The sequence below is a fragment of the Euphorbia lathyris genome, chromosome 1 (assembly GCF_963576675.1).
Source record: "Euphorbia lathyris chromosome 1, ddEupLath1.1, whole genome shotgun sequence".
In the NCBI taxonomy this organism is placed as follows: domain Eukaryota; kingdom Viridiplantae; phylum Streptophyta; class Magnoliopsida; order Malpighiales; family Euphorbiaceae; genus Euphorbia; species Euphorbia lathyris.
This window is the reverse complement of record NC_088910.1, coordinates 660,989-670,264: the sequence shown is the minus strand read 5'-3', so window position 1 is coordinate 670,264 and position 9,276 is coordinate 660,989.

The following is a 9,276-nucleotide window of genomic DNA, read 5'->3' as shown; positions in this document are numbered from 1 at the left end:
ACTTTATTAGATGAAATATAAATTGATACAAGTTTACAGAGAACATGGAGCATCGAGTTCTTCGAGGGCGTGCAAGTGAACAGCTTGATCGGTTCCTTTCCTTGGGTTTCCTAAGAGGTTGTCAGGCTCAGGGGCGAACACTCTACTCAATCTTCTCGCTGTAACTTCGTAATAGGGATTCGGTCGGCCACTACCATGATGCAAACTAAAACTGGAACAATGTCTAAACGCTACTGAGTTGTAATTAAACTATAAACAATATGTGTACCTCATCTTGTTTTGTACAGAATCTAATTTCTAACTCTCGAAATGTTTTACTTAGAACTTAGACATAAGTTCTACGCTCTGATTCTATATCTATATTATAACATTTCATTGCATTTTTTCTCAACATCAACTCTTTATTTATAGATGTTGAAGGGTTGTGTTTGAAGTGATGTATCCGTTGGTTAAAAGTCGTGTCCGTTGTGAAAGGACGTCTTTATCCACTTGAACGAACGCGTTTCTTGGATTTCAACATGTGTAAAATGCATTTGGTAAATTTTATGCACTTACCGAGGATAGGAATCCTCGGCCGTGAATGACGTAGCATTAAGTTGAACGTTGGACGAAGGGGAGAAATGACTAAACCACGCGTGTCGCGGTCGCGGGTGGTGGATTCGCGGTCGCGGCTTGGTGAGTTTTTCGTTTCTTTGCTTTCGTTCGTGTCCTCGACTTGGTGCTTTCGATTTACGTCGTCTTTGACTCCTTTTGTAGGGTTTTTCTTCTGTTTTAGATCCTTTTTCGTTCCTATTTGGATTTTACCAAATATTTAGGTACCTTGCAAGAAAGAAAGATATTCGAGAGTAAAAGTAATCTAAACAGATATAAATAACACGAATTTGTAATAAAAATGATGTAAATGTTAATGATATTTTAGGTATATTTTGGGCTTAATACTTCTCCATCGATTCTGTTCCACTTGGACTTCTGCAACTTTTTGCTCCAGCAATTTGTTAGGAATAATTGAAATTACGATAAATGAAAAATAAGCAAACACACAAGAATTGTTTACCCAGTTCGCCACTCAATATGAATGACTACGTCTGGGGGCACTACCAAGCCAGGATATTTACTATAATGAATGAGATACGGATTACAGAGAAAGAGGTTACATTTATACTCCTGAAGCCCTAACCGTCTGAAACCCTAATCGCCCAAAAAAAAATTTAGGCCCATCGCTTCAGTTGGATCACTGCAGTTGGGCCCATCGCTTCAGTTAGGCCTATATATATTAGTCTCCATAAGCCCAACACAATTCTACAGCTTCGACTTCAGCAACTTTGACTCCAGCGACTACTTCGACTCCAGCAACAACTTCGATTTCGACTCGCGATTCTAACGGATATTTCATTCATGTTTCATAGCACAAGATATATTCATGCATGGACCTTTGGTTATATTCATTCCCACGAATAGAACAGGTCTCGGGCAAGTTTATGATTATCAATCAACGGATATTTCATTCATGTTTCATAGCACAAGATATAAACAAAATGATTTTTTTTTGGTAGAAATAGGAAAAGAAAACACAAACAAGAAACAAAACTAGCCTGGGATCAGCCTAGGAAAGCTAACCCCAACTCTATCCTCAACAAGGAGAGACGAAAGAAAGATAGGAGGATCAGAAAGGGTGGTAACACCTAACATCCCCTCATGCTCGGCCGCCGCCAAGCGATCCGCAATCCGATTCTGTTCTCTGAAGATGTGGCTGAACTCCAAGGACTCAAAGGAGGAACCAAGACTTCGTATAGCTTTGATAAGGTTCAGGCTGCTAAGACAACTAGCTTGATTATTAGAGATCATACTAATTGCCTCCTTATTATCAGACTCCACAGCAAGCCTTTTAATACCCATATTTCTGGCAAGCTTGACTCCAGAAAGAATACCCCAAAGCTCCGCTGAAAAAGAAGAGCCCAACCCCAGATTATGGGTGAACCCAGACAACCAGGCACCTCCCGCGTCTCTGAGAACACCACCAGCGGCGACTCTTCCATTATTGAGGCAGGAGCCATTCGTGTTCAGCTTCACCATCCCTTCCTTCGGCCTACACCAACCAACAAGGTGAACCTCTTTACATGTTGGGATTTTTTTGAGAAAAATACAAAAGAAAATAAGAAAATGGTGCAAGCAATTTTATTCAATTTGTCAATGTTTTGCATAAAATGAAAGATACAGATTTATGCCTTTTATAGGCTTATAAATGCAACAAATAAAACAGATTTTTAAGGAACAATAAAATCCCCACTATTTATCCCACTAACAAATTAAAGACCCAGTAAACTAGACTTAGTCAAAAGAACAAACTTTGAATCAAAGACTCAAAAATCTCAACATTCCCTCCTGATTCAAAGTTTTTTTTTACATATGATGTACTTCCCATCACCATCTTCTAATCGGAGCACTTCTCCCTGCAAATTGCTTCTCGGTGCACTTCTCACCGTAAATGGCTTCTGGGTGCACTTCTCACCCACCTTCAATTATTGGAGCACTTCTCTCCAATATTAAAATGCTAATTCTTCATCAAAATCATATGCCAAATTGACATGTTCATCTGTTTTATTATTTCTGCAATTCCTTTGAATATGCCAAATTTCTTGCATTTGAAACACCGAGGCTTGCTCTTGTGCCAACAGTTTTTTTCTTCATGACCATGTTTCTCACAATGACCACATTGAGGAATTTTCATTTTTCCTTTTGAAGTTTTGGCAAAAAACAGCTTCTTCAACCACTTTTTCGTTTTCTTCATTTCTCATTGCCCTTCTTTGTTCTTGAGCCTGCAAAGAATTAATTAATTCGGATAAAGATAATTTACTTATATCTCTTGAATCTTCAAAAGATGACAGTTTTGACTCAAACCTTTCAGGCAAGCTCACAAATAATTTTTCTAAAATTCTATTGTCCGGGAGATCTTCTCCCATCAGCCGAATCTTGTTCACCACCGCCATCAATTTGTCATAATACTCATGAATCGACTCTTTTTTTTTCATACTTAGAGTCTCGAAATCCCTTTTGAGATTCAAGACTTACATCCTCCTTGTTCTTTCATTGCCTTGGTAAAGTTCTTTTAACTTATACCAAGCCTCGTTTCCTGTTTCACAAATCATAATTCTTGTGAAAATTGATTCTGAAACAGCAGCATGAATTATTGATAAAGCTCTTGGAGCCTTTGTTAATTCATCTTCATGAGCTTTGATTTGATTTAGTGTTGGATTTTTTCCAAGGGGTGGTATGTGTTGGTCCCATGTAACGTGACAAGATTAGTTCCAGGGGGGTTAGGAACTATTTAAAAAATTTCCACGTTAAGGTTGACTTCTTTTTAGTTAAGACTTTTACTTAGTCTTTTAGCACATTGATGCTGAGTAAGATCAGAGGCAAGTTTAGTTAACTAGTAACTAAAACTGCTTCTATCGTGAGTCAGGAGATAGCACTTAAGTCTATTCCTGAACTCAGTGCTCAGATCACGCAACTCAGTATATAGGTTTTACATTTTACTAGGCACAACACAAAGCAAGTATATAAGGAGTAAGAGTTAGAAAATATTACTCATCAGACTTATCCTGGTTCGGCCTCCTTGCCTATGTCCAGTCCCCGGAATCCATCCGAGCTTTTTAAATCCACTACTGAGCTCTTTCAGGTAGAGCACAAACCTCTTACAATAGTTACTAAGTATACAGAGTACCTTCCTTTATTCTTCTACTCAACACTATTTCTACCACTGAGTGCTATAACCGAGAAACTCAGTATCTCCTTCTATTCTCTAGAATTGATAAAGTTTTTTTGTTCTAAATACACAGAACACTTTAGATGCTTAACAATCTAGACTTTTACACAAGATATAAATGAGTGTAAGATTTCTCTTTGATTTGCTTTTGAGATAGAAACTTCAAGTAGCTATTTGGTCAGCGTTTCGACTTGGTTGAAGATCTGCCTCGAATGAAGCAATTGAGAGGCCTATTTATAGTGACATCTGAGACACCGGTTATTTCAAATTTCGAAATAATCGTTGGAGGGAAACGGCTCGCTGTCGCTTTCACTTGGTCAGTGCTCAGTGTCTTCGGCTAATAAGAACGTTGCATCTTCTGCCTTCTTCAGTTGCCAGGTACTTCTGGTCGGTAGGCATGAGATTGTTCCTCTACTTATGGCAAAGTCTTCTAGACAGCTTCCTGCGTCTTCTGAAACTTTCCTAAAGTGGAACGACTTTGTCTCGAAGTTACTCAGGTCAACTGCTGACATGTCTTCTATCCGTTCGACTCAACAGCTTCAACATGAAGCAATTGAGAGTGCCTTCTCGATCCTTCTTACTGCTGGGCTATGTTTCTTTCTGTTGGGCCGCATGACTTGAATCTGTTGACTTGGGCTTTGACCTTCTCTTGTGGGCTTTTGGGCCTTGATCTTTTAATGTCTTTAACTTCTTACAAGTTTTAATTACTCAACATTGAACAAACACATTAGTATTAAATAAATCAAAGCATTTAAATTTAATGTGTTGGAATATTTTATCATGGGAATTAAATCTAATTTAAATAATTTTATCAAATCAAAGTCATTGTGGAAATGTGTTTCAACAGTATGTCCCTCTCAGATTCAACCCACTGCCATAAACCCAACCCTCTCAAATGAGCTTTCATTTTGACAGCCCAAATTTGGTAATTTTTTCCATTAAAAATTGGAGGAGAAAGAATTGATGGGTGGTTGGAAGCCATGGTTGGATTTTCTTTCAAAAAAGAAAAAAAAAACTCACAGATCCCTTAAAGATCACTAAGGCTCTGATACCAATTGTTGGGATTTTTTTTTAGAAAAATACAGAAGAAAATAAGAAAATGGTGCAAGCAATTTTATTCAATTTGTCAATATTTTGCACAAAATAAAAGATACAGATTTATGCCTTTTATAGGCTTATAAATGCAACAAAGAAAACAGATTTTAAGGAACAATAAAATCCCCACTATTTATCCCACTAACAAATTAAAGACCCAGTAAACTAGACTTAGTCAAAACGACAAACTTTGAATCAAAGACTACAAAATCTCAACAATACCTTTATTCATATAACACTTATACAATATATTCAAACAATATAAATAATGTTCAACACATGGTATAGAACTAATGTCTAAGAACTAGGGCACACTGATGTGTATATAATGTATACGTGCTTTTTAGAGCAAATGCAATCTATCGTACCAAGTAATACAGTTGTAGGTGCCGCGGCCTCGCCCGAGCGGACCGGGGGGTGGACACCGTTGACGACAGATGCTGTGATTGGCGCCGAAAGCAACCAATTGCGGAATCAAGCTGCTCGGCAGGGTCGGAGCTCGGAGTATGGAAGAGTCGCCACCCACGAATGGGAAATGAACACCGATCCCTTGCGGGAGACCAGTGAGGGTTCGGGAAACTTAGGTACGAGCCGAGAAGGCTAGCTCCTTTCCGGAGAAAGGCTACTAGGCACCCCGACATCGCCCGGTTATGAACCACCGGCCTCCTACTTAGCGTGTTAGGCGATAACGGATTAATCGTATATTTCTTTAAGTTTAAAATTCATTTGAAACCTTTTCTTTCTCGCTTTGAAAAATCATTTTGAGCATGTCATTGAAAGCCATTTTAGTAAAGAATCACCCATTTTGCATGAATTTAAAATATATAGGAGAGAGAGGGAGATAGAAGTAAGAATTGATTTATTTATAGTGTGATTTTATGCTTCAATTTTACATGTTAATTCTAAGCTAATCTCATCCCAAAAAACGAATTTTTATTTATGGCTCGTACCTTAATCGCCGTTGGAACGATTTAGGTACGTTTCAAAACTCCGTTGATTTACATGATTTCTACTCGAATCGCCGTTGGAACGGTTCGAGCGTTTGAAAACGTGAGATAAGAAGCTTTAACGAAAAACGTGATTAAGCATACAAGTCCATTTATTTTTGCACAAAACCATTTGGATAGGAAAACAATTCAAAACTTCATTATTTACAAGTAAAGGCGCATGAGCCATGCCAGGGACACATAGGATACATCCCAAAACACAGGTATGGTAAGGCAAAGACGTATGGGATACGTCACGACATAACTGGTGTGCCTCCTGATGAACACGTGACGCGGGGGTCGACTCTTTCTCACATTCCTAATAAACACGTCCTAAGTCTACAAAACCTAGAATGGCTGCATGCAATTTGGTTAGCATGTGACACTCTATGATTACAATGATTCGTTAAGCATAGGATGCATTAAATCTGACTCGACTGATGTATAACCAGATATAAATCCATACAAATAAACTAGTTAGCGAAAATCGTACATAGCGCGTAATTAGATCGCAATAAGAGAAAGAACACGTTAGATAACAATCACAATTATCACATCATCTCTCTTCCATCCTTATTCCTCCACACACTCGATGGTCCAAGTCTTTTTTCTAGGATTTTGGTTTGGGGATCACATTGCGGTCCAAGGGACGAGTGATGCCGTCGATTATTACAGAAAAAAAGATCATTCATCAAACAATACAATTCGTTTTAACGCATCAGCGTTTAGTGACTAAGATATCGACCAAATTGGATTGTCCTTTCGAATAACTCGTCTTTTGTTATTTCGCGAGACGCATTAGTTCGGGTTTTGACTCCCTTCGAGCGCATCTCGGATTTTAAACGTGGTACGAGTTATTCTTTTGGTTCAATCGCTCGTTATTGACAATGACTCGTTCCCCTTTTATTCGCGTGGATTTGTGTCTCGATTTTTGGATTACGACGGGATCTTTTGGATCTATCGAGAGACGTAACCACGTGTTTGTTTAGTGACAATATCACTTTTGGATTTTATTTTAGGGAACGGAATCATCGCGTAACGTGTTTGTTTCTAACGTCAAAAATCCGCTTGCTCGTTTTAGCTACGTGAAAAGACGGCGAGTCTTATTCGAGCGCACGATAATCTTTCGGCTAGCTACAGCTCTTTATTTCTTCCAATCTATGGGATATAACATCCTAGCGTGGTTATAGAAAATCAACGTTTCGTTTAATCACATGCTTATTCGAAGCAGGGATATTACCGTTTTTTTTACTTAGGCACGAGTTAAGCAAACACGCAAATCGGGCCATATTTCTTGTAGTTTTGGTAACGGTCGAAATGATCGAGCCATTAGTCAAACCCACAGTCTCGTCCATATGGTGCAATCATGCGGTTTCTTAGCTTAATTCGGCTTCGTGATTTTAAACGGCGTATATACCAGTTCGAGGCACGTATTTAACGACATTGGTTCATTTTCTTTAACTACTCTCGGGAGTGACATATATCATAGATACGGAATGATTTTTGGTCGTTTTTATTTTTATTTATTCTTTAGTCACTTTTGCTGATACGTCCATTTCTCCTTAGAATAACGCAAGATGTAACGTAAGAGCTCATTTTTCATTCGGAAGGGACGGGCTACGTTCACGAAACTCTTTACGTTACAACGGGTTTGCAGAAATTACCCAAAAGGTTTGCAATAATGCTTATGAATACATACGAAAAGAAATAATACGATCCGTCCCCGTTAAGGGCTTAATACACGCCTTCCGGAATCAAATTTCTCGCTTCCCCAGCAGAGTCGCCACTTGTAGGTGTCGTGGCCTCACCCGGGCGGACCGGGGGATGGACACCGTTGATGACAGATGCTGTGATTGGCGCCGAAAGCAACCAATCACGGAATCAAGCTGCTCGGTAGGGCCGGAGCTCGGAGTATGGAAGAGTCGCCACCCACGAATGGGAAATGAACACCGATCCCTTGTGGGAGACCGGTGAGGGTTCGGGAAACTTAGGTACGAGCCGAGAAGGCTAGCTCCTTTCCATAGAAAGGCTACTAGGCACCCCGACATCGCCCGGTTATGAACCACCGGCCTCCTACTTAGCGTGTTAGGCGATAACGGACTAATCGTATATTTCTTTAAGTTTAAAATTCATTTGAAACCTTTTCTTTCTTGCTTTGAAAAACCGTTTTGAGCATGTCATTGAAAGCCATTTTAGTAAAGAATCACCCATTTTGCATGAATTTAAAATATATAGGAGAAAGAGGGAGATAGAAGTAAGAATTGATTTATTTATAGTGTGATTTTATGCTTCAATTTTACATGTTAATTCTAAGCTAATCTCATCCCAAAAAACGAATTTTTATTTATGGCTCGTACCTTAATCGCCATTGGAACGATTTAGGTACGTTTCAAAACCCCGTTGATTTACATGATTTCTACTCGAATCGCCGTTGGAACGGTTCGAGCGTTTGAAAACGTGAGATAAGAAGCTTTAACGAAAAACGTGATTAAGCATACAAGTCCATTTATTTTTGCACAAAACCATTTGGATAGGAAAACAATTCAAAACTTCATTATTTACATATAAAAAACGATTTTAATTACAAGGTTCGCTTAAATCCGTCGTTGGAACGGAATAAGGTTTCAACATGTGATATTTTGGAAATCGTTTAAAAATGATAAAAAAAAAACCAAAAACCTTTTATTTACATTTTGGAGCCTCTAAAAATCTTTAGTTTAAATAATCAAGTTGAAATCTCTTTTTTGTGGTTTATTTCCCCTTTTTCACTCAATTGATCTTTACTTGAACATATTTACATGAATGATCCAATTAAACCCAAAACATCACCCAAACAAACATATTTGGAATATATATATAGATATATACATTTTTATCTAAAAAATAAGGGTATATCTATAGATAAAAAATAAGTGAAGAAATACTATACACTATAACTAGGTATATATATAATAATAAAAATAATACTAAGTATAGCATAGTATATTTTTAATCAAAACATGTAAAAATAATGAACAAAGTTTACAAATAAGAAAACCACATTTACCTCAAAATAGTTTTTACTTAATAATCATATAGAAAATAGCTCCCACCCTAAATAATAGCTAATATAACTTAAATGAACCAAAAACCATATATATATACAAATATGCTACTTTACAAAACTAAATCAAAATGAATTAAGTTTCAAATATGAGATAAATAGGTACATAATATATAATTAATAATTATAGGACCCAAAAAATAACTTTCATAAATATATTACATGATTATATACTTATATATACAAGGATCAAAAGTCAAAAAGTTAAGAAAATGGGTTTAAAGGAGCAATTTTCGGATTCCAGCAGATTACCGACGGAAAATCCGTCGCTAACAGCTATTAGTGACAGAAAACGGTAAATTACAGAATCAGTCCCAAACATTCCAGAT